The 27943-nt window shown below is 48.2% G+C and overlaps 1 protein-coding gene and 1 long non-coding RNA gene across 4 annotated transcripts in view; one reads left to right on the top strand and one right to left on the bottom strand.

Annotated features, from left to right (window-relative positions):
* The window catches only part of LOC140421409 (uncharacterized), a 120163-nt gene that overhangs the window by 8891 nt on the left and 83329 nt on the right, over positions 1–27943 (bottom strand). Inside the window, exons 1-2 of one of the 3 annotated variants that reach the window (XM_072506074.1) lie at positions 13026–13099; positions 692–807 (exon numbers count right to left, since the gene is read on the bottom strand). The gene's annotated coding sequence lies outside the window, so the exon portion shown is untranslated. Of the gene's footprint in view, positions 1–691; positions 808–1132; positions 3855–13025; positions 13100–27943 lie in introns of those variants that run through there. The other 2 variants (XM_072506075.1, XM_072506073.1) reach the window with 2 other exon arrangements.
* Positions 12700–16591, top strand: LOC140421451 (uncharacterized). Its single transcript, XR_011946785.1, has 2 exons — positions 12700–13066; positions 15733–16591. It is a non-coding gene; the product is annotated as an uncharacterized lncRNA (long non-coding RNA).

Raw genomic sequence — 27943 nt, 5'->3', positions numbered from 1 at the left:
AAAAGGCAGTGGAAGCAGAATCCTTGAATATTTTTAAGGCAGAGCTGGATAGATTCTTGATGAGCAAGGAGGTGAAAGGTCATCAGGGGTAGACAGGAATGTGGAGTTAACGTTAGAATGAGATCAGCCGCAATCTTATTGAATGCGGAGCAGGCTCGAGGGGCCGAGTGGCCTGTTCTGAGTTTGTATGTCAAAGGTACAGGAGATATGAGGTGATATGAGATATGTTTTTACACAGCGAGCGGCAATGGCCTGAAACTTGCTGCCTTGGAGAGAGTTTGAAAATAGACACAATGAATGATTTGATTTCAAAAGGAAATTGGATGGACATCTGAGGGAAATAAACCTGCGAGGACACAGGGAGAGATCAGGAGAATGGCACTGACTGGATTGCTCCAGAGAGCTAGCATGGACTCAATGGGCCGAATGCCATTCTCTGTGCCAACATGTCTCTGAATCCTTTGTGTAATCTAATTTTGTAATTTAACCCCGGGGGGGGGTTCAGATATCACTCAGCTAAATCTGTGCTACACTCCCTCCGAGGCCATTCTATCCTTCCTCGGGTTTGTTGCCCAGAACTGAACACAGTTCTCCAGGTTTGGTCTAACCAGGGTTTGTGAATCTTGGGGCTTTTCCAGTTACACTGAGACTTGAAATCTTCCCTCACAGACAGAACAGACAAACCTTTTACCTTCCACACCCAGATGCTGCTGATATTCAGGGTCTGATGAACCGAGTGACTCTGTCAGATCGCGATGTGACGTTTGGTTTGCGTTTCCCGTCTGTTAAACCTCTACTTCCAGTATCCTGTAAATTTACAGAAACCTCACTGTCAGTTAGGACAGAAATTCACAACATTCTCTCCTCGCCAACTTTGATTAAATGTATTCCTGGAGGTTTGATCACATGACCTGCCCCCCATCCTCCAGCCATTAATCGGTCAACACATCCATCCTTGTGACACACTGCCTTCCTCGGCCAATTGGGAAGCAAAATGACTCATTACCTTACAGGACAGTTACTGACCTAACGATTTTCCAGACACCCAGGTGTGAATCTCACCAACGCAGGGAGTGGAGTTGGTGTGAACTCGGGGAGAGGAGCTTCGGAACAGTAAATATAAATAACTTACCTCAGGGATTCAGGGCAGCACGGTAGCATTGTGGATAGAACAATTGCTTCACAGCTCCAGGGTCCCAGGTTCGATTTCGAATTGGTTCACTGTCTGTGCGGAGTCTGCACATCCTCCCCGTGTGTGCGTGGGTTTCCTCCGGGTGCTCCGGTTTCCTCCCACAGTCCAAAGATGTGCAGGTTAGGTGGATTGGCCATGATAAATTGCCCTTAGTGTCCAAAATTGCCCTTAGTGTTGGGTGGGGTTACTGGGTTATGGGGATAGGGTGGCGGTGTTGACCTTAGGTAGGGTGCTCTTTCCAAGAGCCGGTGCAGACTCGATGGGCCGAATGGCCTCCTTCTGCACTGTAAATTCTATGATAATCTATGATGATTCACGGCCTAGTCGGCAGGGAGAGGCGTTGGCCCGGATCCGGGGAGGAACGGCAAGTATAAATAACTTACCTCGGGGATTCATGGCCTTGTCTGCAGGGAGCGGGGTTGGTGCCAATCCGGGGAGGAAGAGCTTCGGAACAGTCAGTATAAATAACTTGCCTGTTGGGTATCTGGACTGGGGGAAAAAAACTGAAACGTGACATTAGAGTAATTAACTAAGTCGGGGAGTAACTAGGAGATTAGTAACTAGGAGATTGCTGATTGTTATCTATATCAACGATTTGGATGAGAATGTACAAGGCTTGATCAGTAAGTTAGCAGATGACACTAAAATAGGTGGTATTGTCGACAGTGAGGAAGGTTATCAGAAATTGCAGCTGGATCTTGATCAGCTGAGGAAGTGGGCCGAGAAATGGCAAATGGAGCTCAATACACATCAGTGCGAGGAGTTGCATTTCGGAAAGTCAAATCAAGGTAGGACTTTCACAGTGAATGGTAGGACCTTAGGGAGTATCGTGGACCAGAGCGACCTTGGAATTCCGGTGCACGGTTCTCTAAAGGTGGAGTCACAGGTAGATAGGGCAGAGCTTGTGGCATGCTGAACTTCATCAGTCAGGGCATTGAGTATAGAAGTTGGGAAGTTATGTTGCAGTTGTCCAGGACGTTGGTGAGGTCGCACCTGGAGTATTGTGTTCAGTTTTGGTTGCTTTGCCATAGGAAAGATGTTATTAAACTGGAGAGAGTGCAGAAGAGATTTACAAGGATGTTGCCCGGACTCAAGGGACTGAGTTACAGGGAGAGATTGGACAGGCCAGGACCTTTTTCTTTGGAGCGTAGGAGACTGAGGGGTGATCTTATCGAGGTGTGTAAGATCATGAGAGGCGTGGACAGGGTGAATACGCTCAGTCTTTTCTCAAGGTTGGGGAATCGAGGACTAGAGGGCATCGGTTTATGTTCAGAGGGGAAAGAATTAATGGGAACCTAAGGAGCAACGGTTTTACACAGAGGATGGTACGTAGGTGGAATGAGCTGCCGGAGGAAATGGTTGAGGCAGTGACATTGACAACATTGAAAAGGCATTTGGACAGATACATGGATAGGAAAGGTTCAGAGGGATATTGGGCCAAATACAGGCCAATGGGATTGGCTGAGGTGGGCTTTTTGGTTGGCATGGACCAGTTTGGGCCGAAGGACCTGTCTCCATACCATAGATTCTATGAACCCCAAGTCTCTTTGGACACCCACTGTACTTAACCTCTTTCCATTTAGAAAGTACTCAGTTCGATCCTTTTTTGGTTCAAAGCAGATAACCTCACACTTGTTTACATTGCTACAGTGTTGCCATTCACCTCGTCTGTCAATATCTCCTTACAATTTTATGCTATCATCTAGGCTGTCTACGATGCCACCGAACTTTGTATCATCAGCAACAGGCATAAGAGGCCCTTCGGTCCATCAAGTTTGCATCGACACATGAAAAGCCTGACCCACCTACCTAATCCCATTTGCCAGCACTTGGCCCATAGCCTTGAATGTTATGACGTGCCAGTCTTCATCCAGGTACTTTTTAAAGGATGTGAGGCAACCCGCCTCTACCACCCTCCCAGGCAGTGCATTCCAGATTGTCACCACCCTCTGGGTAAAAACATTTTTCCTCAATTCCCCCCTAAACCTCCTGCCCCTCACCTTGAACTGGTGTCTCCTTGTGACTGATCTTTCAACTAAGGGAACGACTGCTCCCTATCCACCCTGTCCATGCCCCTCGTACACCTCGATCAAGTCGCCCCTCAGCCTTTTGCTCCCACAAACACAACCCATGCCTATCCAACCTCTCTTCATAACCTAAATGTTCCATCCCAGTCAACATCCTGGTGAATTGCCTCTGCACCCCCTCCAGTGCAATCACATCCTTCCTATAATGTGGCGACCAGAACTGCACACAGTACTCCAGCTGTGGCCTCATAATAGTTCAATACAACTCCCAACATGACCTCCCGGCTTTTGTAATCTATGCCTCAATTTGATAAAGTGTCCCGTATGCCTTTTTCACCACCCTATTAACCTGCCCTTCTACCTTCCGAGATCTATGGACAAACACGCCAAGGTCCCTTTATTTGTCAAACTTCCCAGTGTCATGCCATTAGTTGAATGCTTCCTTGACAAATTACTCCTTCCAAAGTGTGTCACCTCAGACTTTTCAGGGTTAAATTCCATCTGCCACTTTTCTGCCCATTTGACCATCCCGTCTGTATTTTCCTGTAACCCAAGACACTCAAACTCACTGTTAACCACCAGGCCAAGCTTTGTGTCATCCACAAAAACTGATCCTACCCCCCACATAGTCATCCATGTTGTTTATATAAATGATGAATAATAGGGGGCCCAGCACAGATCCCTGTAGTACGCCACCGGTCACTGGCTTCCAGTCACTGAAGCAGTTGTCTGTCATCATCCCCGGATCACAGCTACGCCAATTTTCAATTCACCTCATCAAATTACCCTGTATCCCATGTGCATTTGCTTTCTTTTTCTGGGTCTGTACTCGTTGGGAGTTTCGAAGGATGAGGGAGATCTTATTGAAACTTACAGAATACTGAGAGGCCGAGAGAGAGTGGACGTGGAGAGGATGTTTCCACGAGTGGGAAAAACTAGAACCAGAGGGCACAGCTTCAGACTGAAGGGAAGATCCTTTGAAACTGAGATGAGGAAGAATTTCTTCAGCCAGAGGACAGTGAATCTGTGGAACTCATTGCTGTGAAGGCTGGGGAGACCTGTAGCCACGTAAAATGGCTGCTTCCCGATTAATTTGGCCAAAACCCGATTTAAAATGGCTAACCGGAAAGGCTGATGGGAAAAGCAGGTAACAAGACACAAACGGACAGCTGCAGGCAGAATATCATATTCGGCTCTGGGGAAGTCGGCCCAGATCGATACTCAGGGCTATTAACAGCCCATCAACCAAGACATCTGCAGTTATACTCAGGTCTATTAGCAGCCCATCAACCCAGACATCTGCAGTTTAATCGGCTATCCCCAGGAACAATTGCAACATATTAGCAATTGAATACCGGGCCAGACCTGTCGGTGCCTGCAGTGGCCGAAACAAAGGCAGGTGAACGACCACCCCCCGATCGGGGAATCGCCTCGCAATTGGACGTATCGAACCCAGTGATTGGGAACAAGTCCAATCACTTGGGACTCAGGGTCAAGGGCCGCCCCGAGAGGCGGGAAGCCCCTGGGCCCTATAAAGTGAGGGGCCAAGTTCAGATCTCTCTCTCTCCCTTCTTCGCCTGCTCGAGACCTTCGCAAGAACACCAACCAGCAACTGTAAGTTTGAATCCAGCGATCGCTATCCGATAAAGACTCCTAGCCATCGACCTGTATCAGCCTTTTGAATCCCGCGGGCCAGATCCGATTGGATAAGCCATTCGTTTCCCTGACCTGGTGGGCTCTTCCTAAAGTTAAGTATTGGCCAGTAGTGATAGGTTTATTATATAGATAGTAGGATTATTGTATAAACATTACTTGTTGTATATAATAAATGACCGTTGATTTCAATCTTACTAAGCGGTGTGCTGACTTATTAATCATAACTTGAACCACGTTGCGGTATCAGAAAGATACCTGGCGACTCGTGACCAAAGGTGACGTAATCAGAGCTAATAAACTACGGCTCAAAAGAGCAACAGTCCAAATCAGAGTGTCTTTAAGACAGAGATAGATAGTTCTTGATTAATAAGGGCATCCGGTGAATAAGGAGAAGGCAGGAGAATGAAGAAGAGAAACATATCAGCCATGATTGAATGGCGGCGCAGACTCGATGGGCCGAATGGCCTAATTCCTTTTAAAAAATAAATTTAGAGTATCCAATTCATTTTTTCCAATTAAGGGGCAATTTAGCGTGTTTAATCCCCCGACCTTGCACATCTTTGTGTTGTGGGGGCGAAACCCACGCAAACACGGGGAGAAAGTGCAAACTCCACACGGAGAGTGACCCAGAGCCGGGATCGAATCTGGGATCTCGGCGCCGTGAGGCTGCAGTGCTACTCACTGCACTACCGTGCTGCCCGGCCTAATTCTGCTCCTATGTCTTATGGTCTTCCAAGTCTCCCATTGGGATCGTGTCAAAGATTTGCTGAAGTCCATGTAAACAGCATCAACTGCACTACCTTCATCTACACAGCTCGTCACCTGCTCAAAAAATGCAATCAAATTTGGTCAGCATGACTTCCTTCTGACAAATGCTGACTATTCCTGATCAAATCCTGCCTCTGCAAGTGGAGATAGATTCTCTCCCATAGTTTCCCTACCACTGACGCAAGACTCACTGGCCTGCAGTTTCCTGGCTTATCTCTACAACCTTTCTTAAACAGTGGGGCCACATTAGCTGAACTCCAGTCCTCTGGCAATTCCCCCGTGGCCAGAGAGGAATTAAAAATTTGGGTCAGAGCCCCTGCAATCTCCTCCCGCGCCTCCCACAACAGTCTAGGGCACAACTCATCCAGACGTGCAGATTTGTCCACTTTTAAACCTGCCAACACCTCCAATACCTTGTCACTCCCAATGTTAATTTGCTCAGGAACTTCAGTCTCTGCCTGAATTCCATATCTGCCTCCTCATACTCTTGGGTGAAGACAAATGTGAAGTGTTCGTTCAACACCCTACGTCAGACTGTTGTTCATAGACTACAGCTCCGCCTTCAACACCAATAGCCCAACAAAACTAATAACCAAACTCTGCAATCTTGGACTTGACCCTTCCCTGTGCAGCTGGATCCTTGTCTTCCTCACCAACAGACCGCAATCTGTCAGGATAGGTAACAGCATCTCCTCCACAATAGTCCTCAACACCGGGGCCACACAAAGATGTGTGCTCAGTCCTCTACTGTACTCCGTATACACACACACAAGACTGTGTGGCAAGCTTTAACTCCAATTCTATCTATAAGTTACGAATGATACGAATATGATGGATCGTACCTCAAACAACGACGAGTCAAACTACAGAAGGGAGAAAGATCACTTGGTTGCTTGGTGGACAGAAAACAACCTCTCTCTCAATGCCAGCAAAACCAAGGAACTGATCATCGACTTCAGGAAGTGTAGTACGACACACGCTCCCGTCTACATCAATGGCTCCGAAGTGGGAATGGTCGATAGCTTAAAGTTCCTGGGGGTCACCATTACCAACAGTCTGTCCTGGTCCACTTACATTTATGCAACAGTGAAGACAGCCCAACAACGTCTCTACTTCCTATGGAAGCTAAAGAAATTTGGCATGTCCGCATCGACTCTCACAATCTTCTACAGATGTGCGAAAGAGAGCATCCTATCCGGCTGCATCACATCACAAGAAACTTTTTTTTTTTTTTAAATCACAGCAGTCCAGATGGTTTCTAACCAGGATTTTATATATCTCAGTACTTCTCTAGTCACACAGATACTGGAAATCTTTACCTACAAACAGAACAGACCCGAAGAAATAGGAACAGGAGTCAGCCGTTCAGTCCTTTGAGCTGCTCCACCATTTAATAAGATCACGGCTGATCTCACTCTCACTAAGTCCACTTTCCTACCTTCCCTCAGTAATCCTCAATTCCCCTACTGATTAAAAACAGATCGATCTCAGCCTTGCAACTGATCACGGACTCGGCCTCCACATTTCCTGGGCTAAATAATTCCAAGATTCACCAGTTTGGGAGAAGAAATTCTTTCCTCATTTGGCAGTCCCTCCAAACCCAGGATCACCCTCGTGAACCTCTTCTGTACTACCTCCAATGATAACATATCTTTCCTGAAATAAGGGGACCAAGACTGTACACATTATTCTAAATGTGGCCTCACTGGAAGCTTGTACAGTTTTGTGCAGCAACACAACTTTGTGTGTAGACCCCAGCCCCCTTGAAATAAAACATGCAGGACAAGGCTAAAAAGATGGTCTCTCCTCCTAGAATGTCCAACAAGGGGAAACATCCGCTCTACGTCTACCCCGTCAATCCCCTTTAGCATTTAATGTACCTCAATTGTATCTCCTCTCATTCTTCTAAACACCAGTGAGTATTGGCCTAAACTGCTCAAATCTCTCTTTCCAAGACAATCAATCGAGTGAACCTTCTCTGAACCGCCTCTAATGCATTTATGCCATTGTCCAAGGGACAAAATCTGCATCACTCCCAATGTGGTCTCACCAACGCCCTACACAGTTACAACAGCACTGCCCTACTTTATACTCTATTCCATTACCAATGAACGCCAACATTCCATTTGCCTTCCTTATTACCTGCTGCACCTGCAGACTGTCTGCGATCCGTGCACAAGGGCACCCAGATCCCTCTGTACAAAAGCATTTTGAACTTTCTCTTAATTTAGATAATAAGTTGCTTTATTATTCCTCTGAGCAAAATGGATAACCTCACACTTATGCAGGTTAAATTCCATCTGACACAGTTTGACCCACTCACCTATTTCTCATTTCCTCATTGCAGCTTGCTTTCCCACCCATTTCAGTGTTAGCTGTAAATTTGGCTATCGGAAGACCAAAAGACTGTAAGACATAGGAGCAGAATTAGTCCACTCGGCCCATCGGGTCTGCTCCGCCAATCAATCATGGCTGATATTTTCTCATCCCCATTCTCCTGCCTTCTCCCCATAACCCCTGATCCCCTTATTAATCAAGAACCTATCTATCCCTGTCTTAAAGACACTCAGTGATTTGGCCTCCACTGCCTTCTGCAGCAAAGGGTTCCACAGATTCACCACCCTCTGGCTGAAGAAATTCCTCCTCATCTCGGTTTTAAACGATCGTCCCTTTAGTCTGAGATGGTGTCCTCTGCTTCTAGTTTCTCCTACAAGTGGAAACATCCTCTCCATGTCCACTCGACCCAGGCCTCGCAGCATCCTTAAAGTTTCAATAAGGTCCCCCCTCATCCTTCTAAACTCCAACAGACCCAGAATCCTCAACCGTTCCTCATACGACAAGCTCATCACTCCAGGGATCATTCTTGTGACCTCCTCTGGACCCTCTCCAAGGCCAGCACATCCTTCCCAGATACAGGGCCCAAAACTGCTCAGAATACTCCAAATGAGGTCTGACCAGGTACAACCTCAGAAGCACATTCCTGGTCTTGTATTCTAGCTCTCTTGACATGAATGCTAACATTGCATTTGCCTTCTTAACTGCTGACTGAACCTGTACATTAACCTTAAGAGAATTGTGAACAAGGACTCCCAAGTCCCTTTGTGCTTCTGATTTCCTAAGCATTTCCCCATTTAGAAAATAGTCTATGCCTAAATTCCTCCTTCCAAAGTGCATAACCTCACACTTTTCCACATTGTATTTCATTTGCCACTTCATTGCCCACTCTCCTAGCTTGTCCAAATCCTTCTGCAGCCCCCCTGCTTCCTCAATACTACTTGTCCCTCTACAGATCTTTGTATCATCTGCAAAATTAGCAACAGTGCCTTCACTTCCTTCTTCCAGATCATGAATCGTACATTCTATCTATCCCATAATCATTAATTTAGACTGTAAATAGTTGGGGGCCGAGGACCAAACCCTGTGGCACGCCACTAGATACAGCTTGCCAACCAGAAAAAGACAGAAGAGCCCTCCAAGACCCCTCACACCTGTGTTATTCTCTCTTCCATCGGCAGAAGCTACAAAAGTCTGAGAACACGCACCAACAGATTCAAAAACAGCTACTTCCGTGCTGTTACCAGACTCCTGAATGAGCCTCTTATGGACTGAACTGATCTCGCCAAGCATCTTCTTGGGACGGTCAATAGAGAATTAAAGGTGCTATATTTAAATGCGCGCAGTGTACGGAACAAGGTAGATGTGCTTGTGGCCCAGATTGTGACTGGCAGGTATGATGTGGTAGGCATCACAGAGACATGGTTGCAGGGGGTTCAGGACTGGCATTTAAACATCCAGGGATTCACAACCGATCGAAAAGACAGGGAGGTGGGCAGAGGGGGCGGGGTTGCCTTGTTAATTAGGAATTAAATTAAATCAATAGCACTAAATGACATAGGGTCAGATGATGTGGAGTCTGTGTGGGTAGAGTTGAGGAACCACAAAGGCAAAAAAACCATAATGGGAGTTTTGTACAGGCCTCCTAACAGTGGTCAGGACCGGGGGCACAAAATGCACCACGAAATAGAAAGTGCATGTCAGAAAGGCAAGGTCACAGTGATCATGGGGGACTTCAATAGAAAGGTTATCAGAGGGGGGATTAGGCAGCCATGGCTGACAAAGGAAGTTAGGGAATACATCAAAGCAAAAGAGAAAGCCTATAATGTGGCAAAGAGTAGTGGGAAGTCAGAATATTGGGAAGGCTACAAAAACAAACAAAGGATAACAAAGAGAGAAATAAGGAAAGAGGATCAAATATGAAGGTAGGCTAGCCAGTAACATTAGGAATGATAGTAAAAGTTTATTTAAATACATTAAAAACAAACGGGAGGCAAAAGTTGACATTGGGCCGCTCCAAAATGACGCTGGTAATTTTGTGATGGGAGACAAGGAAATAGCTGAGGAACTAAATAAGTACTTTGCGTCAGTCTTCACAGTAGAAGACATGAGTAATATCCCACCAATTCTGGAGAGTCAGGGGGCAGAGTTGAATATGGTAGCCATCACAAAGGAGAAAGTGCTAGAGAAACTAAGAGGTCTAAAAATTGATAAATCTCCGGGCCCAGATGGACTACATCCTAGAGTTCTAAAGGAGATAGCTGAAGAAATAGTGGAGGCATTAGTTATGAGCTTTCAAAAGTCACTGGAGTCCGGGAAAGTCCCAGAGGATTGGAAAATCGCTGTTGTAACCCCCCTGTTCAAGAAGGGAACAAGGAAAAAGATGGAAAATTATAGGCCAATTAGCCTAACCTCGGTTGTTGGCAAGATTCTAGAATCCATTGTTCAGGATGAGATTTCTAAATTCTTGGAAGTGCAGGGTCAGATTAAGACAAGTCAGCATGGATTTAGTAAGGGGAGGTCGTGCCTGACAAACCTGTTAGAGTTCTTTGAAGAGATAACAAATAGGTTAGACCAAGGAGAGCCAATGGATTTTATCTATCTTGACTTCCAAAAGGCCTTTGATAAGGTGCCTCACGGGAGACTGCTGAGTAAAATAAGGGCCCATGGTATTCGAGGCAAGGTACTAACATGGATTGACGACTGGCTGTCAGGCAGAAGGCAGAGAGTTGGGATAAAAGGTTATTTTTCGGAATGGCAACCGGTGATGAGTGGTGTCCCGCAGGGTTCAGTGTTGGGGCCACAGCTGTTCTCTTTATATATTAACGATCTAGATGACGGGACTGGGGGCATTCTGGCTAAGTTTGCCGATGATACAAAGATAGGTGGAGGGGCAGGTAGTATGGAGGAGGTGGGGAGGCTGCAGAAAGATTTAGACAGTTTAGGAGAGTGGTCCAAGAAATGGCTGATGAAATTCAACGTGGGCAAGTGCGAGGTCTTGCACTTTGGAAAAAAGAATAGAGGCATGGACTATTTTCTAAACGGTGACAAAATTCATAATGCTGAAGTGCAAAGGGACTTGGGAGTCCTAGTCCAGGATTCTCTAAAGGTAAACTTGCAGGTTGAGTCTGTAATTAAGAAAGCAAATGCAATGTTGTCATTCATCTCAAGAGGCTTGGAATATAAAAGCAGGGATGTACTTCTGAAGCTTTATAAAGCATTAGTTAGGCCCCATTTAGAATACTGTGAGCAATTTTGGGCCCCACACCTCAGGAAGGACATACTGGCACTGGAGCGGGTCCAGCGGAGATTCACACGGATGATCCCAGGAATGGTAGGCCTAACGTACGGTGAACGTCTGAGGATCCTGGGATTATATTCATTGGAGTTTAGGAGGTTGAGGGGAATCTAATAGAAACTGCGAAAAGGTCTCTGACTATCCACTCTGTCTATACCCCTCATAATTTTGTAGACCTCTATCAGGTCTCCCCTCAACCTCCGTCGTTCCTGTGAGAACAAACCGAGTTTATTCAACCGCTCATCATAGCTGATGCCCTCCATGCCAGACAACATTCTGGAAAATCTCTTCTGCACCCTCTCTAAAGCCTCCACATCCTTCTGGAGTGTGGCAACCAGAATTGAACACTATACTCCAAGTGTGGCCTAACTAAAGTTCTATACAGCTGCAGCACAACTTGCCAATTTTTATACTCAATGCCCCGGCCAATGAAGGAAGCATGCCGTATGCCTTCTTGACTACCTTCTCCACCTGTGTTACGCCTTTCAGTGACCTGTGGACCTGTACACCTAGATCTCTCTGACTGTCAATACTCTTGAGGGTTTCTACCATTCACTGTAAATTCCCTATATTAGATCTTCCAAAATGTATTACCTCACATTTGTCCGGATTAAACTCCACCTGCCATCTCTCCGCCCAAGTCTCCAAACAATTTAAATCTTGCTGTATCCTCTGACACTGGGGCTGTTTAGCACAGGGCTAAATCACTGGCTTTGAAAGCAGACCGAGGCAGACCAGCAGCATGGTTCGATTCCCGTAACAGCCTCCACGAACTGGCGCCGGAATGTGGCGACTAGGGGCTTTTCACAGTAACTTTATTTGAAGCCTACTTGTGACAATAAGCGATTTTCATTTCATTTCAGTCCTCATCACTATCCGCAATTCCACCAACCTTTGTGTCGTCCACAAACTTACTAATTAGACCAGTTACATTTTCCTCCAAATCATTTATATATACTACGAACAGCAAAGGTCCCACCACTGATCTCTGCGGAACACCACTAGTCACAGTCCTCCAATCAGAAAAGCACCCTTCCATTGCTACTCTCTGCCTTCTATGACCTAGCCAGTTCTGTCTACACCTTGCCAGCTCACCCCTGATCCCGTGTGACTTCACCTTTTGTACCAGTCTGCCATGAGGGACCTTGTCAAACGTCTTACTGACGTCCATATAGGCAACACCCACTGCCCTACCTGCATCAATCATCTTAGTGACCTCCTCGAAAAACTCTATTAAGTTAGTGAGACACGACCTCCCCTTCACAAAACCGGGCTGACTCTCGCTAATACGTCAACTTGCTTCCAAATGGGAGTAGATCCTGTCTCAAAGAATTCTCTCTGAGGTTGTTTGTGGAGAGAAAGCGGCGGATAGTGAGAGTGGTTCTTGTTTCACATTCTGCTCTGGGGCCCCACTGGGGTTTGTAAACCCCGCCCCCGACCTCTCACCTGACACCTCACAATGCGCGGAGTGATTGACGGCAGCACTGACCAATTGGCCAAGAGTGGGCGGGTCCAGAGGACCAGTCGGGAGTGACTGGTCCTCCAACCAATCAGCGTGAATGTGGAGGCGGGACTGGGCTGAGTGAAGCATACGCAGTGTGATTAATGGCGACAAAGAAAAAGTTCTTTCTCGGATCCACAATCCGTGAAGGTGGGAATGGCGGGACGGAGGGAAAGCTGGATCAGGCGGGTCGTTAGACACGCTTCGTTTTATCTTAACCGAAAATCCGGAAAAATAACCTCCCGGTACCTGGGGATCTGAGCGGGAGCTGCAGCTTTCTCGCAGACAAGGTGAAGCAAACGCCATGTTTCTTTGGCTCTGGCAGACGTGCGCATGCGCCTTCTCAATAGTGGGTTACTTGCAACAGTGGGCATGCGCCATCGGCATCCTTAGTTGGATCACTAGCGACAGTGCGCATGCGTACCCACCATCTTTATTGGGGCATGAGCAGCAGAGCTCAGGCTCAGTCGCCATCATTGTTGGGGGCAACATTTTTGAAACGTTTCTTCCTGACAGAATGTCCATCAAATTGTTTCACTCTGAGTTACAAATTCCTATTCATGGGGCAGAATATATCCAGGGCTGTGACAATAATTCGAATTTATATTGTGACTTGAACAGAATAAAACTTTTAAGACTTAAGACTTTCAGAGAAACGTTACAAAGTAACAATTGACACTGAGCCACAAGAGGAGATATTAGCTTTTAAGGACAATCTTAACGGAGGAAAGTGAGTCGGAGAGTTTTAAGGAGGGAATTCCAGAAATTGAGGCCTTGGTAACGGTGGTGCGATTAAAATCGGGAATGCTGAAGTGGCTGGAATTAAATGAGTGCAGAGATCTCAACGGGGTGTGTGTGGAGGAGATTACAGTGATCAGGATGATCATTACCATGGAGTAAAAGAATGAGAAATTTAAACTTTTTGTGCCTTTTAAAAGGAAGCGTTTGTAGATCAGTGGGCACAGGGGCTGGTGTGAGCAAGCACTTGGGTAGCAGAGTTTGGGATGGGATGGAGGGGGTTGTTTAATGTTGGAGTCCAGCTGCGAGTGCGTTGGAATAATTTGTTTGAGAGGGAACAGAAGAATGGATGATGGTTTCTGCAGCAGATGAACAGAGACTAAGGTGGAGTTGAGCTGTGTTCCTGAGGTGGAAATCGGCAATCTTGGTGACAGTGTGGATATGTGGTCAAGAGCTCATCTAGGGGTGAAATATTTCACCATTTCAGGTTGTGAACAGTCTGCTTCAGGGATTTGACAGGGATGGAATTGGTAACAAGGGAGTGGAGTTTCTAGTGAGGATGAAAGGGAATGGGTTCAGTCTTGTCAATATTTAAATGGAGGAAAGTTCTGCTCATCCAGCACTGGATGTCAGACAAGATCGGACAGTGTGTGTCTTGGAAAGCAACTTGCAGGTGGTGATGTTCACATACATCTGCTGTCCTGCTCCATCCAGGTGGTGGAGGTTAAGGGTTTAGGAGATTCTGTCAAATTGTGATTCAGTTGCTGGTCCATTGCTTCCTGTTACCCTCACTCCGTTCTCACTCTCTCTCCCTTTCCATCAATCTTTTTGATTCTCTCTCCCCTACTACTCACTCTCTTTCTCTCTCACTCTGTTTCTCACAAGGTTCTCTAGCCCAGAGGGTTGTCGATGATAATAATAATCATTATTGTCACAAGTAGGCTTACATTAACACTGCAATGAAGTTACTGTGACCATCAGTGAATATATATAAGGCTGAGATGGTGAGATTTTTGGTCTCTCAGGAAGTGAAAGGACGCAGAGAGCTCACGGGAAAGTGGAATTGAAGACTGAGATCAGCCACAATCGTGTTCAATGGCAGAGCAGGTTTGACGGGCTGAATGGTCTACTTCTGCTCCTATTTCTTGTGTTCTTGCAGAGGCCTGAATCTTGTGTGGGCTCAGGCTGGGTGGCAGGTTCCCTTCCCTGAAGGACATTAACAAACTGGTTCAAAAAGTTTCAACAGTTTTCGTGGTCACTTTTTCCCAGTGCCGGCCCCACAAGTTACCAGATTCATTCAGCTCAATTTCACAACCTGTCTTTGTGTTTTGTGGGATCTCTCTCTCCCTTTTGTTTGTTTTAACTCAATTTCACAGGGTATCAGCAGGGAAGGATGTGCAATTGGGAAACTCCAACCAAGCGCCACATCAAAATCTGACAGTCGTGTAACTGATCGCAACCTGAATATCATTAGATTTTGAACATGGAAGAAAAAAAGCACAGTTCACAGTGGGGAGAAACCGTACACGTGTTCTGTGTGTGGACGAAGCTTCAGCCGATTATCTGGCCTGTCAAAGCACAAGCGCAGTCACAGCAGGGAGAAACCATGGAAATGTGGGGATTGTGGCAAGGTGTTCAATTACCCATCTGACCTGGTAACCCATCGACACATTCACACTGGAGAGAAACCTTTCATCTGCCCCGAGTGTGGGCGTGGATTCATTCAGACATACAGCCTGTTGATGCACCAGTGAGTTCACACTGGGGAAAGGCCTTTCACCTGCCCCGAGTGTGGGAAGGGATTCACTCATTAATCCCAACTGCTGAAACACCAGCAGATTCACAATGATGAGAGACCTTTTAAATGCGGGATGTGCTTTAAAAGTTCACGGGATCAGGTGTCCCATCAAAGAGTTCACACTGATGGAAGACCGTTCAAATGCCTCGACTGTGGGAAGTGCTTTAAAAGTTCCAGGGAACTGGTGTCCCATCAACATGTTCACACTGACAAGAAACCATTAGGGGCTGGTTTAGCACACTGGGCTAAATAGCTGTCTTTTAAAGCAGACCAAGGCAGGCCAGCAGCACGGTTCAATTCCCATACCAGCCTCCTCGAACAGGCGCCGGAATGTGGCGACTAAGGGCTTTTCACAGTAACTTAATTGAAGCCTACTTGTGACAATAAGCGATTTTCATTTCATTTCATTTTTCATTTCAGGTGCTCCGACTGTGGGACTGGGTTCATAAGATCATCTCAACTCACTCTACACCAGCGGATTCACACTGGGGAGAGACCATTCACCTGCTCCCAGTGTGGAAAGGGATTCATTCACTCAGGCAACCGGCTGAGACACCAGCGGGTTCACAAGTAACTGCTGTGATTGGACTTTGCTGTGAATCACATCCAGGACTGAACCATGTTCATTAGACTCGGGTTTGACTCATATTTATAAACGCTAATCCAGTTATAAGGGATAATATTCTGGATAAAAGTCAATTATTTAACACAAGTGTGTTTTCAATCTTTTAACATCCCATCACAAATTAGTTCCGTCTGAAGGTCTCTCTCTCTCCCCTGTCTCCTCCATCCTCACCTCAAGTGTGTGGAGTTCATGAAGCTTCTTACTCACTGAAATTGAGACAATCAGATCAGCTGCCTCTGCTGCTTTCCCTTCTTCCACTGGGCCAAACTGTCTCTAAAATTCCACATGGTCTGAGCTCTGAACTCATCTTTCCCTAGTTTCTCTCATACCATCTATGTTCCTCAGAGCTCATCTTGTCCATTCGACCTGCCTCCTGCGCCAGGGTCCTGGGTTCGATTCCCGGCTTGGGTCACTGTCTGTGCAGAGTCTGTGCGTTCTCCCCGTGTCTGTGTAGGTTTTCTCCGGGTGCTCTGGTTTCCTCCAACAAGTCCTGAAAGACATGCTTGTTGGGTGAATTGGACATTCTGAATTCTCCCTCTGTGTACCCCAATGCCGGGGTGTGGCCACGAGGGGATTTTCACAGTAACCTCATTGCAGTGTTAATGTAAGCCTACTTGTGACACTAATAAAGATTGTTTGATTATTATTATTTAACCACATTCTCACAAAACTACTGACCATTCAACTTCTCCATGTTGTGTGATATTGTAAATAGTTCTGTCTCTTGGTCCTGTCGCTCATCTTTAAATGCACCATCATCACCCATCCGAAAACAATATTTAACCCACCATCAGTGCAAACTACCACATCAAAACCTCCCTTTCCTCTCCAAGTCTTTGTACTCGGTGTTCCCCAAGGATCTATCCTCAGCCACTCCTATTTCTCAACTACACGCTGCCACTAGGGGACATCATCCCAAAGCACCGTGTTAGTTTTCACATGTACACTGACAACACCCAGCTCTCCCTCACCCCCATCCATTCCTCCACTGTTACTAAATTATCAAACTGCTTATCCCACATCCAGTACTGGATGAGCAGAAATTTCCTTCAATTAAAAATTGGAAAGACCAAAGCCATTGTCTTCAGTCACCATTCGAAATTCCGTTCCCTAACTCCCGAGTCCATCCCTCTCCCTGGGAACTGTCTGAGGCTGAACCACACTCTGCACAATCTCCGTGTCAGATCTGACCCCAGGATGAGTTTCTGACCCCATATTCACACCATCACTAATATCAGATATTTCAATCTCCATAATGTCACCTGTCTCCAACCCCACCCCAACTGCTGCTGAAACCTCATCCATGCCCCTGTTACCTTTAGACTTGATTCCAAGACATTCCTGTCCAGCCTCTCCCATTCACCCCACATGGAAACATGAGCTCATCCAAAATTCTGCTGGACGTGTATTTTCTCACACCAAGTCCTGTTCACCATCACCCCTGTGCTCACTGACCTACACTGGCTCTGATTAAGCAAAGCCTCCATTATACAATTTGCATTCATGTTGTCAAATTCCTCCGTGGCCATGAACATCGTCAGCCTTTAACCATGGAAGCAAAGAGCCCTGTTCAATGTGGGGAGAAACAGTTCACGTGTTCTAAATGTAGATAATGTTTTAGCTGATGGTCTGACCTTTCAAACGATATGTAGTCTCGCTGGGAGAAGCTTTGGAAATCTGGGGACTGTGAAATAAGATTTAGTCAGACTTGGAGATTAATCGACCTGTTCACACTGAGGAGTGACCGTTGATGTTCTCCGTGTGTGGGAATGGATTCACTCAGCTAACCAGCCTCACTTCTTCATGGTCAATCTGTGCAGGACTGTTACCAAGTGCAATGTATCTTTCCTGAGGTTTGGTGCCCAGTACGGAACACAGTTCATGCAGCAAGTGCGGAAAAGACAGCAGGAATTTCTCTAATCTGTGATTTACAAGGAAACATTCCAGGTTCCCAGCAGTTATGTTACTTCAGTAATTTCCTCATTCTCCATTAACTACCCTGCCTGTTAATTCTATTATTTCTGATAGTTCCATTATTGTAGCTGTAAACATCATGCATCAGAATTTAAGAGCAGTGAGGTCATGAGTCAGGTTTCAAAGTTGCAGGAAGGTGGTTTAAAGTGTGTCTTCTTCAATGCCAGGAGCATCCGGAATAAGGTGGGTGAACTTGTGACATGGGTTGGTACCTGGGACTTCAATGTTGTTGCCATTTCGGAGCCACGGATAGAGCAGGGACAGGAATGGTTGTCGCAGGAGCCGGGGTTTAGATATTTCAGTAAGCTCAGGGAAGGTGGTAAAAGAGGGGGAGGGGTGGCATTGTTAGTCAAGGACAGTATTACGGTGGCAGAAAGGACGTTTGATGAGGACTCGTCTACTGAGGTAGTATGGGCTGAGGTTAGAAACAGGAAAGGAGAGGTCACCCTGTTAGGGGTTTTCTATAGGCCTCCGAAAAGTTCCAGAGATGTAGAGGAAAGGATTGCAAAGGTGATTCTGGATAGGAGCGAAAGCAACAGGGTAGTTGTTATGGGGGACTTTAACTTTCCAAATATTGACTGGAAACTCTGTTCGAGTACTTTAGATGGGTCCGTTTTTGTCCAATGTGTGCAGGAAGGTTTCCTGACACAGTATGTAGATAGGCCAACGAGAAGCGAGGCCATATTGGATTTGGTACTGGGTAATGAACCAGGACAGGTGTTCGATTTGGAGGTAGGTGAGCACTTTGGTGATAGTGACCACAATTCGATTACGTTTACTTCAGTGATGGAAAGGGATAGGTATATACCGCAGGGCAAGAGTTATATCTGGGGGAAAGGCAATTATGATGCGAAGAGGCAAGACTTAGGATGCATCGGATGGAGAGGAAAACTGCAGGGGTTGGACACAATGGAAATGTGGAGCTTGTTCAAGGAACAGCTACTGCGTGTCCTTGTTAAGTATGGACCTGTCGACTTCCGGGTGCGGCTATGCAGAGCTAGGTCGCATATTCGGCAGCTCCTGCTTGGAACGGACTTTTGGGCTCTTTTACAGGGCCCCCACGGCATTTGTTTGACATTTCCCGGTGTGGGAAGAAGGCGGCAATATTCCCCCGACAGTGTCCCCTAGGAAGGGTATGTCTCTTGGTTGCCAGACACACGCAGAAACAGTGAAAGATTTGGCTGCAACTACAGGATAAACAGGGCCTCTTCCAGCATGCAGGCGGGGGAAGGGCAAGCTTAAAGCTGCAAGCTGATCTGAGGGCCTGTATCAAAGGTGAATTCTAGCAGCAGAGGGAACAACTGTGAAAAGACCTCATCAAGGCCACTGAAGGGACTTCCGGTTGCGGTGATGCCTAGCTAGCCGCACGCTTCGGCGGCTCCAGCTCCGACGGACCTTCGGGCTCTTTTAAGAGCCCCAACGGGGAATTTTTCGACGACGCAACCCGGTGTGGGGCGTGTGAGAAGGGTGTGTCCCCCCAAACGAAGGAGGAAAAAACCGGTGGCGGCGGCTGCAGCGCGAGGAATCGTCGACCAAAGGGTCAGAAAGAGAGAAGTACAAGATGGCGGCGGAGAAAGCGCAGGCGACATGGGGGCCTGAGCATGACATTGTGAGACGGTGCGTGGAGCTGCTGAAGAGGGAGGTGCTGACCCCGTTGCTACAGGCAATTGAGGGGCTCAAGGAGACATTAAAGACCCAGGAGACAGAGCTCCGTGTGGTGGAGCAGAAGGTGACAGATATTGAGGACGAGATCCTGGGCCTGGCGGTTAAGACACAGACGCACGAGGCACTTCATAAAAAGTGTACTGAAAGGATCGAAGCCCTAGAAAATGGAGCGCGAAGGAAGAACCTTCGGATACTGGGTCTCCCTGAGGGTGTGGAAGGAGTGGACTGTGGAGCGTACGCAAGTACGATGCTGAGCTCACTGATGGGTGCTGAGGCCCCTACGGGCCCCTTGGAGGTGGAGTGGGCAAATCGGATTCCGGCGAGAAGACCAAAAGCGGGAGAACCACCCAGGGCGATAATCGTGCGATTTTACCGCCTTAAGGATAGAGAAGAGGTCCTGAGATGGGCTAAAAAGGTGCGGAGTAGCAGATGGGAGAATGCAGTGGTACGGGTATACCAGGATTGGAGTGCGGAGGTGGCGAGAAGGAGGGCGAGCTTCAACCGAGCCAAAGAGGTGTTGCATAAAAGGAAGGTGAAGTTCGGGATGCTGCAGCCGGCAAGACTATGGGTCACGTATCAGGAGAGACACCATTATTTCGAGACGGCGGAGGAAGCATGGACCTTCATCAAAGAAGAGAAATTGGATCGGAACTGAGGGACTGATGCTGCAGGAAATGTTATTGTTAATGTTACGGTGGAAGTTAATTGAGAAGTAAACAGGGAAGGGGGGAGACATTGGGGAAATGTGGGCGCCGGTGAGGGGGGAAAGACGGGACATAGTTGGAGAATGGGGAAGGGGAGGGGGAGGGGAAAGGGAGCTGCGCCATAAGAGGCGGGTCAGGTAAAGGGATGTTCCCGCACCAGAAAGAATAAGGCGGGAAGACAGGCGCAAGGCGGATGGGAGTTCCCCACATGGGGGGGGTCGAGGAGTGAGCAGGAGTAGCCGGGGTCAGTTGAAGTTAGCTGACTTACGGAAGTAATATGGGGGGAGCAATCAAGCTAGAAAGAGATCTAGCGGGGAGGGGAGGAGGGAGGGAGAAGGGGGGGGGGGGACAACTGGGTTGCTGCTGCGGAAATCCAAAAGGAAATGGCTAAAGAGTGGGTGGGCGGGGATGGTGTGCGACGCTGGGGGAGCGAGCGGGAGCGCGGAGGCGGGATATGGGACTGGCCTAGAGAAGGTAATGGCTAGTCGACACGGGAGGGGGGCAGGTAGCCCCCTAGTGAGGCTGATCACGTGGAACGTGAGAGGCCTGAACGGACCGATAAAAAGGGCCCGAGTGCTCGCGCATTTGAAAGGACTAAGGGCAGACGTGGTTATGCTCCAAGAGACGCACCTAAAGGTGGCGGACCAAGTTAGGCTAAGGAAAGGATGGGTGGGACAGGTGTTCCACTCAGGACTGGACGCAAAGAATAGAGGGGTGGCCATTTTGGTGGGGAAACAGGTCGCATTTGAAGCAAAGAACATCGTAGCAGATAGCGGAGGTAGATATGTAATGGTGAGTGGCAGGCTGGAGGGAATGGAGGTCGTGTTGGTTAACGTGTATGCCCCAAACTGGGACGATGCGGGATTTATGAGACGGATGCTGGGGCGTATACCGGACCTGGAGGTAGGAAACTTGATTTTAGGAGGGGACTTTAATACGGTGCTGGACCCGGGGCTAGATAGATCCAGCTCAAGGACCGGAAGAAGGCCGGCAGCGGCCAAGGTACTTAAGGGGTTTATGGACCAAATGGGGGGAGTGGATCCATGGCGATTTCTTAGACCTAGGGCTAGGGAGTATTCCTTCTTCTCCCATGTCCATAAAGTGTACTCCCGGATAGATTTTTTTGTTTTGGGAAGGTCGTTGATCTCTAGGGTGGAAGAAGCTGAGTACTCAGCCATAGCGGTTTCGGATCATGCCCCACATTGGGTGGACCTGGAATTAGGAGAGGAAAGGGAGCAGAGAACACTCTGGCGATTAGATGTGGGACTGATGGCGGATGAGGGAGTGTGTGCAAGAGTGCGGGGGTGTATTGAGAGATACCTGGAGGTCAATGACGACGGCGAGGTCCCTGTGGGAGTGGTATGGGAAGCACTAAAAGCGGTGGTCAGAGGAGAGCTGATCTCCATTGGGGCCCACAAAAGGAAAACAGAGGCCAAGGAAAGGGAAAGATTACTGGGGGAGATTTTAAGGGTGGATAGGGAATTTGCAGAGACCCCGGAGGAGGAATTGTACAGGGAGAGGAGACGACTCCAGACGGAATTTGACCTTCTGACCACCAGAAAGGCGGAGGTACTGTGGAGGAAGGCACAGGGGAGGAGGTATGAATATGGGGAAAAGGCGAGTCGCCTGTTGGCTCATCAATTGCGAAAGAGGGCAGCAGCGAGGGAAATAGGAGGAATTAGAGACGAAAGGGGAGACACGGTGCGAAGGGCAGGAAAGATAAATGAGGTGTTCAAGACCTTCTATGAGGAACTGTATAGGTCTCAACCCCCAGAGGGAGAGGAGGGGATGCGGCAGTTCCTGGACCAATTGAGGTTCCCGAAAGTGGAGGAGCGGGGGGTGGTAGGCCTGGGGGCACCGATTGGGGTGGACGAGGTTATTAAGGGACTGGGAAGCATGCAAGCAGGGAAGGCCCCAGGACCAGACGGGTTCCCGGTGGAGTATTACAGAAAATATGTGGACTTGTTGGCCCCGTTGATGGCGAGGACGTTCAATGAGGCCAGGAAAGGGGGGACTCTACCCCCGACGATGTCGGAGGCGACGATATCGTTAATTTTGAAGAGGGATAAAGATCCGTTGCAGTGCGGGTCCTATAGACCCATTTCATTGTTGAACGTGGACGCCAAATTGTTGGCAAAGGTACTGGCATCGAGGATAGAGGACTGTGTCCCGGGGGTGGTGCACGAAGACCAGACAGGGTTCGTAAAAGGGAGACAACTGAATGTTAACGTGCGACGACTATTAGGGGTGATAATGATGCCCCCAGTGGAGGGGGAGGCAGAGATAGTGGCGGCAATGGACGCAGAGAAGGCATTTGATAGGGTGGAGTGGGAGTATTTATGGGAAGTGTTAAGGAGGTTTGGGTTTGGGAACGGGTTTATTAGCTGGGTTAGACTTCTTTATGGGGCTCCAACGGCAAGCGTAGTTACAGGTCGACATAGATCGGAGTATTTCCGACTATATAGGGGAACAAGACAGGGATGCCCGCTGTCTCCATTGTTGTTCGCGTTGGCAATTGAACCTCTGGCCATGGCGTTGAGAGACTCCAGGAAATGGAGAGGGGTGATTAGAGGGGGAGAAGAACACCGAGTCTCGTTATATGCGGATGACCTATTGTTATACGTGTCGGACCCAGCGGGGGGAATGATAGAGGTTATGCGAATTTTGAGGGGGTTCGGGGATTTCTCGGGGTATAGGCTAAACATGGGGAAGAGTGAATTATTTGTGATACATCCAGGGGACCAGAGTAGAGAGATAGAAGGCTTGCCTCTAAGGAAAGTGGAAAGAAACTTCCGATACCTGGGGATTCAGATCGCTAGGAGCTGGGGAACCTTGCACAGACTTAATCTGACACGGTTGGTAGAACAAATGGAGGAGGACTTCAAGAGGTGGGACATGCAGCCTCTATCGCTGGCGGGCAGGGTGCAAGCAATTAAGATGATGGTCCTCCCGAGGTTCTTATTTGTATTTCAATGTCTCCCTATACTAATCACTAAGACCTTTTTTAATAAAATAGACAGGAGCATCACGAGCTTCGTGTGGGCAGGGAAAGTTCCGAGAGTAAGGAGGGGGTTCCTTCAGCGTAGTAGGGACAGAGGAGGATTGGCACTACCGAACTTGGGCGATTACTATTGGGCCGCCAATGTGGCAATGATACGTAAATGGATGATGGAGGGTGAGGGAGCGGTGTGGGAAAGACTGGAGAGAAAGTCCTGTAAAGGGACGAGTTTAGAGGCGCTGGTGACGGCGCCGCTACCGATCTCACCTAAAAAGTTTACCACGAACCCGGTGGTGGCGGCAACATTGAACATCTGGGGACAGTGGAGGCGACAGAGAGGGGTGCGGGGAGCCCTGGTGGGGTCCCCAATCAGGAACAACCATAGGTTCGCCCCAGGAAGAATGGATGGAGGATTTCAGAGCTGGTTCCAGTTGGGAATTAGGAGGGTGGGAGATTTATTTATAGATGGGACTTTTGCGAGCTTGGGAGCATTGGAGGAAAAGTATAAGTTGCCCCGGGGAAATTTCTTGAGATATATGCAGGTGAGGGCATTTACTAGACAACAGGTGAGGGAATTTCCATTGCTCCCGACACAGGGGATACAGGACAGGGTGCTTTCAGGGGTGTGGGTCGGAGAGGGCAAGGTGTCAGAGATTTACCGAGAGATGAGGGAAGAGGGGGAGGAGTCGGTGGGCGAACTAAAAGGAAAGTGGGAAGAAGAACTAGGGGAGGAGATAGAGGAGGGTATGTGGGCCGATGCCCTAAGCAGGGTAAATTCCTCTTCCTCATGCGCCAGGCTTAGCCTGATTCAATTTAAGGTGCTACATAGAGCACACATAACGGGAGCAAGATTGAGCAGGTTCTTTGGAGTGGAGGACAAATGTGGGAGGTGTGGCGGGAGCCCGGCAAACCACGCACATATGTTTTGGGCATGCCCGGCACTGGAAGGGTATTGGAAGGGAGTGACGGGAGTGATTTCGCGGGTGGTGAAGGCCCGGGTCAAACCAGGCTGGGGGTTAGCTCTATTTGGAGTTGCGGAAGAGCCGGGAGTGCAGGAGGCGAAAGAGGCCGACGTTGTGGCCTTTGCGTCCCTAGTAGCCCGGCGCAGGTTCCTACTCATGTGGAAGGAGGCGAAACCCCCCGGACTGGAGGCCTGGGTAAATGATATGGCGGGGTTCATTAAACTGGAGCAGATAAAGTTTGCCCTGAGAGGATCGGCTCAAGGGTTCACCAGGCGGTGGCAGCCATTTCTCGACTACCTAGGGGAACGTTAGAGGGAAGACAGATGACCAGCAGCAGCAACCCAGGGGGAGGGGGGCGGGGGGGGGGAGGGGGGGTTTAGTTTAGGTCAAAGATAAAGGGGTTTTGTTACTTGTGTATTGTTTAAAATTTCTGTATTGTTATTGTTGCGTTTGCTTTGTAAGAGGGGAAAAATTGTTGTTTGGGAAAAAATTTTCAATAAAACATTTATAAAAAATAAAAAAAAAGTATGGACCTGTCACGAACTTCCGGTGACGGCGGGCGGGAGGCAGCCGCGTGTTGGAGGGCTCCCGTTCGGGAACGGCATTGTCGGGGGTTAACGCCCGGTCCTAGGGCCAGTGAAGGCAGTAAAAGTCGGGAGACAGCACAGAGGAGGGGAATGTCGAAGACCAGCCAAAAAACGGCCGTGAAAAAAGCAGCTGAAAGTCCGTTGGGGAGTGGAAAGGTCACCGCGGGGTCTGTCAAGAAAATGGAGGCTGGAGGACCAAGGGGAGGCCACATTGCTTACAGCTGAAGAAATAACTAAGGTGATGGCTGTGGAATTCGAAAGGCAGTTTGCAAAATGCATGGAGACAGTGCGGAAGGAGATGAGGGAGGTTTTGAGTGCGCTGGTGGAGGAGGCGATTTCCCCGGTGATGATGGCGGTGGCGAGTGCAGTGGCGGATGTGCGTGAGCAAGGGGAGGCGCTGAAGGAAGTGGAGGAGACATTGCAGCACGGTGATCAACTTGCCTCGATGGGGACGGAGATGCGGAAGGTGATGGACATTAACAAGGATCTGCGAGGAAAAATGGAAGACCTGGAAAAAAGATCCAGGCGACAGAATTTGAGGATTATGGGGCTGCCCAAAGGAGTTGAAGGACCGAAGCCGACTGAGTATTTTGCCGTGAAGCTGGCAAAACAATTGGGGGAGGGGGAGGATCTCTCCCGATATGAACTGGATCGGGCTCATCGGTCGTGGAGGCCTGTACCAAAGGTGAGTGAGCCGCCAAGGGCAGTGACTCTGTGCTTCCGTAGGTGCAGTGTGAAGGAGAAGGTCCTGAGCTGGGCCAAGCAGAAGCGGGTGGTGCAGTGGGCTGGAGCTGGTATACGTGTATAATGGACATAATGGAGGAACTGGCGAGGAGGCGGGCTGCCTTCAACTGGGTGAAGAGGGCACTGGACATTAGCAAGGTGCAGTGCGGCATTGTATATCCAGCGAAGCTGAGGGTGACTTATAAGCTCAGGCACTTTTATTTTGGAACGCGGAAGCAGCGGAGGAGTTTGCGAAGGCAGAAGGACTGTGGCAGAACTGACAAATTGAGAAATGGCCATGTGCCGATGTAACCTCATGACTGTATTTTCTTCTTTCTTGTTTCACTGCGTGCGAGTGTAGGGGCTAAAGGAGCCAATGTTGTATATATTTGGACAAGGGAAGGGATGGGACTTTCACTCGAAATGAGGGCTCTTTGGGGTGTTGGTGGATATGCGGGGTTTGTGTGCTCAAAGGGGATCTCTGAGCTTTCCTAGGGCCGGGCAAGGGGGAAAGGGATCCGGGCAGGGGCCTCCACGCTGGCCGGTTTAAGCCGGCCAGTGAACGGGAGTGAGGTGGGGGGATGGGTTGCGGCCATCGGAGCCTGGCAGAACAGGGTCCGAGTGGTTTAGCCGGGGTGGAAAGTTGGGGGGAAGGAACAGAGGTTGGGAGGAGGAGTTTTACAAGAGGCAGTGGACGGGAGGAGTTTTACAAGAGGCAGTGGACGGGAGGAGCTGAAGACTTGGGGTGGGGGGGGGAGGTGTTTACAACTCTTGGGTATCATGTACGGTACTCTTTCAGAGGCTGGATGGCGTTGAGTGTAGAGGGGGGGGTGAGTGGGCTCCATAGGTCAGTGGTGACCATGGGTGGTCCCGGACTCCTTTTTCTCCTTTGTTTTTTGTTTCCACCGTGGGAGGGTTTGGTTTATTGGATGCATATATTGACAGGTGGGCCGTTGTTTGGGGTGGTGGGAGGATGGGATCATTGGTATTGTTAAGGGGATTGATTTGGTATTTGTTACCATTTACTCCTAAATTTATAATGTAAATTTTTGAAGGAAAATGTGAAAATGTAGAATAAAAAAATATATATTTTTAAAAAGTATGTACCTGTCAGGCAGGGAGGAAGTGGTCGAGCAAGGGAACCGTGGTTTACTTAAAGCAGTCGAAACACTTGTCAAGAGGAAGAAGGAGGCTTATGTAAAGATGAGACATGAAGGTTCAGTTAGGGCGCTCGAGAGTTACAAGTTAGCTAGGAAGGACCTAAAGAGAGAGCTAAGAAGAGCCAGGAGGGGACATGAGAAGACTTTGGCAGGTAGGATCAAGGATAATCCTAAAGCTTTCTATAGATATGTCAGGAATAAACGAATGACTAGGGTAAGTGTAGGGCCAGTCAAGGACAGTAGTGGGAGGTTGTGTTTGGAGTCCGAGGAGATAGGAGAGGTGCTAAATGAATATTTTTCATCAGTATTCACACAGGAAAAAGACAATGTTGTCGAGGAGAATACTGATATTCAGGCTACTAGACTAGAAGGGCTTGAGGTTCATAAGGAGGAGGTGTTTGCAATTCTGGAAAGTGTGAAAATAGATACGTCCCCTGGGCCGGATGGGATTTATCCTACAATTCTCTGGGAAGCTAGGGAGGAGATTGCTGAGCCTTTGGCTTTCATATTTATGTCATCTTTGTCTACAGGAATAGTGCCAGAAGACTGGAGGCTAGCAAATGTTGTCCCCTTGTTCAAGAAGGGGAGTCGAGACAACCCAGGTAACTATAGACCAGTGAGCCTTACTTCTGTTGTGGGCAAAATCTTGGAAAGATTTATAAGAGATAGGATGTATAATCATCTAGAAAGGAATAATTTGATTAGAGATAGTCAACATGGTTTTGTGAAGGGTAGGTCGTGCCTCACAAACCTTATTGAGTTCTTTGAGAAGGTGACCAAACAGGTGGATGAGGGTAAACAGTTGATGTGGTGTTTATGGATTTCAGCAAAGCATTTGATAAGGTTCCCCACGGTAGGCTACTGCAGAAAATACGGAGGCATGGGATTCAGGGTGATTTAGCAGTTTGGATCAGAAATTGGCTAGCTGGAAGAAGACAAAGGGTGGTGGTTGATGGGAAATGTTCAGACTGGAGTTCAGTTACTAGTGGTGTACCGCAAGGATCTGTTTTGGGGCCACTGCTGTTTGTCATTTTTATAAATGTCCTGGAGGAGGGCGTAGAAGGATGGGTGAGTAAATTTGCAGATGACACTAAAGTCGGTGGAGTTGTGGACAGTGCGGAAGGATGTTACAAGTTACAGAGGGACATAGATAAGCTGCAGCGCTGGGCTGAGAGGTGGCAAATGCAGTTTAATGCAGAAAAGTGTGAGGTGATTCATTTTGGAAGGAATAAC

The sequence above is a fragment of the Scyliorhinus torazame genome, chromosome 5, assembly GCF_047496885.1.
Source record: "Scyliorhinus torazame isolate Kashiwa2021f chromosome 5, sScyTor2.1, whole genome shotgun sequence".
NCBI lineage: Eukaryota > Metazoa > Chordata > Chondrichthyes > Carcharhiniformes > Scyliorhinidae > Scyliorhinus > Scyliorhinus torazame.
Note: the sequence above shows the minus strand (reverse complement) of the source record. Positions and strands in the feature narration are given on the sequence as shown.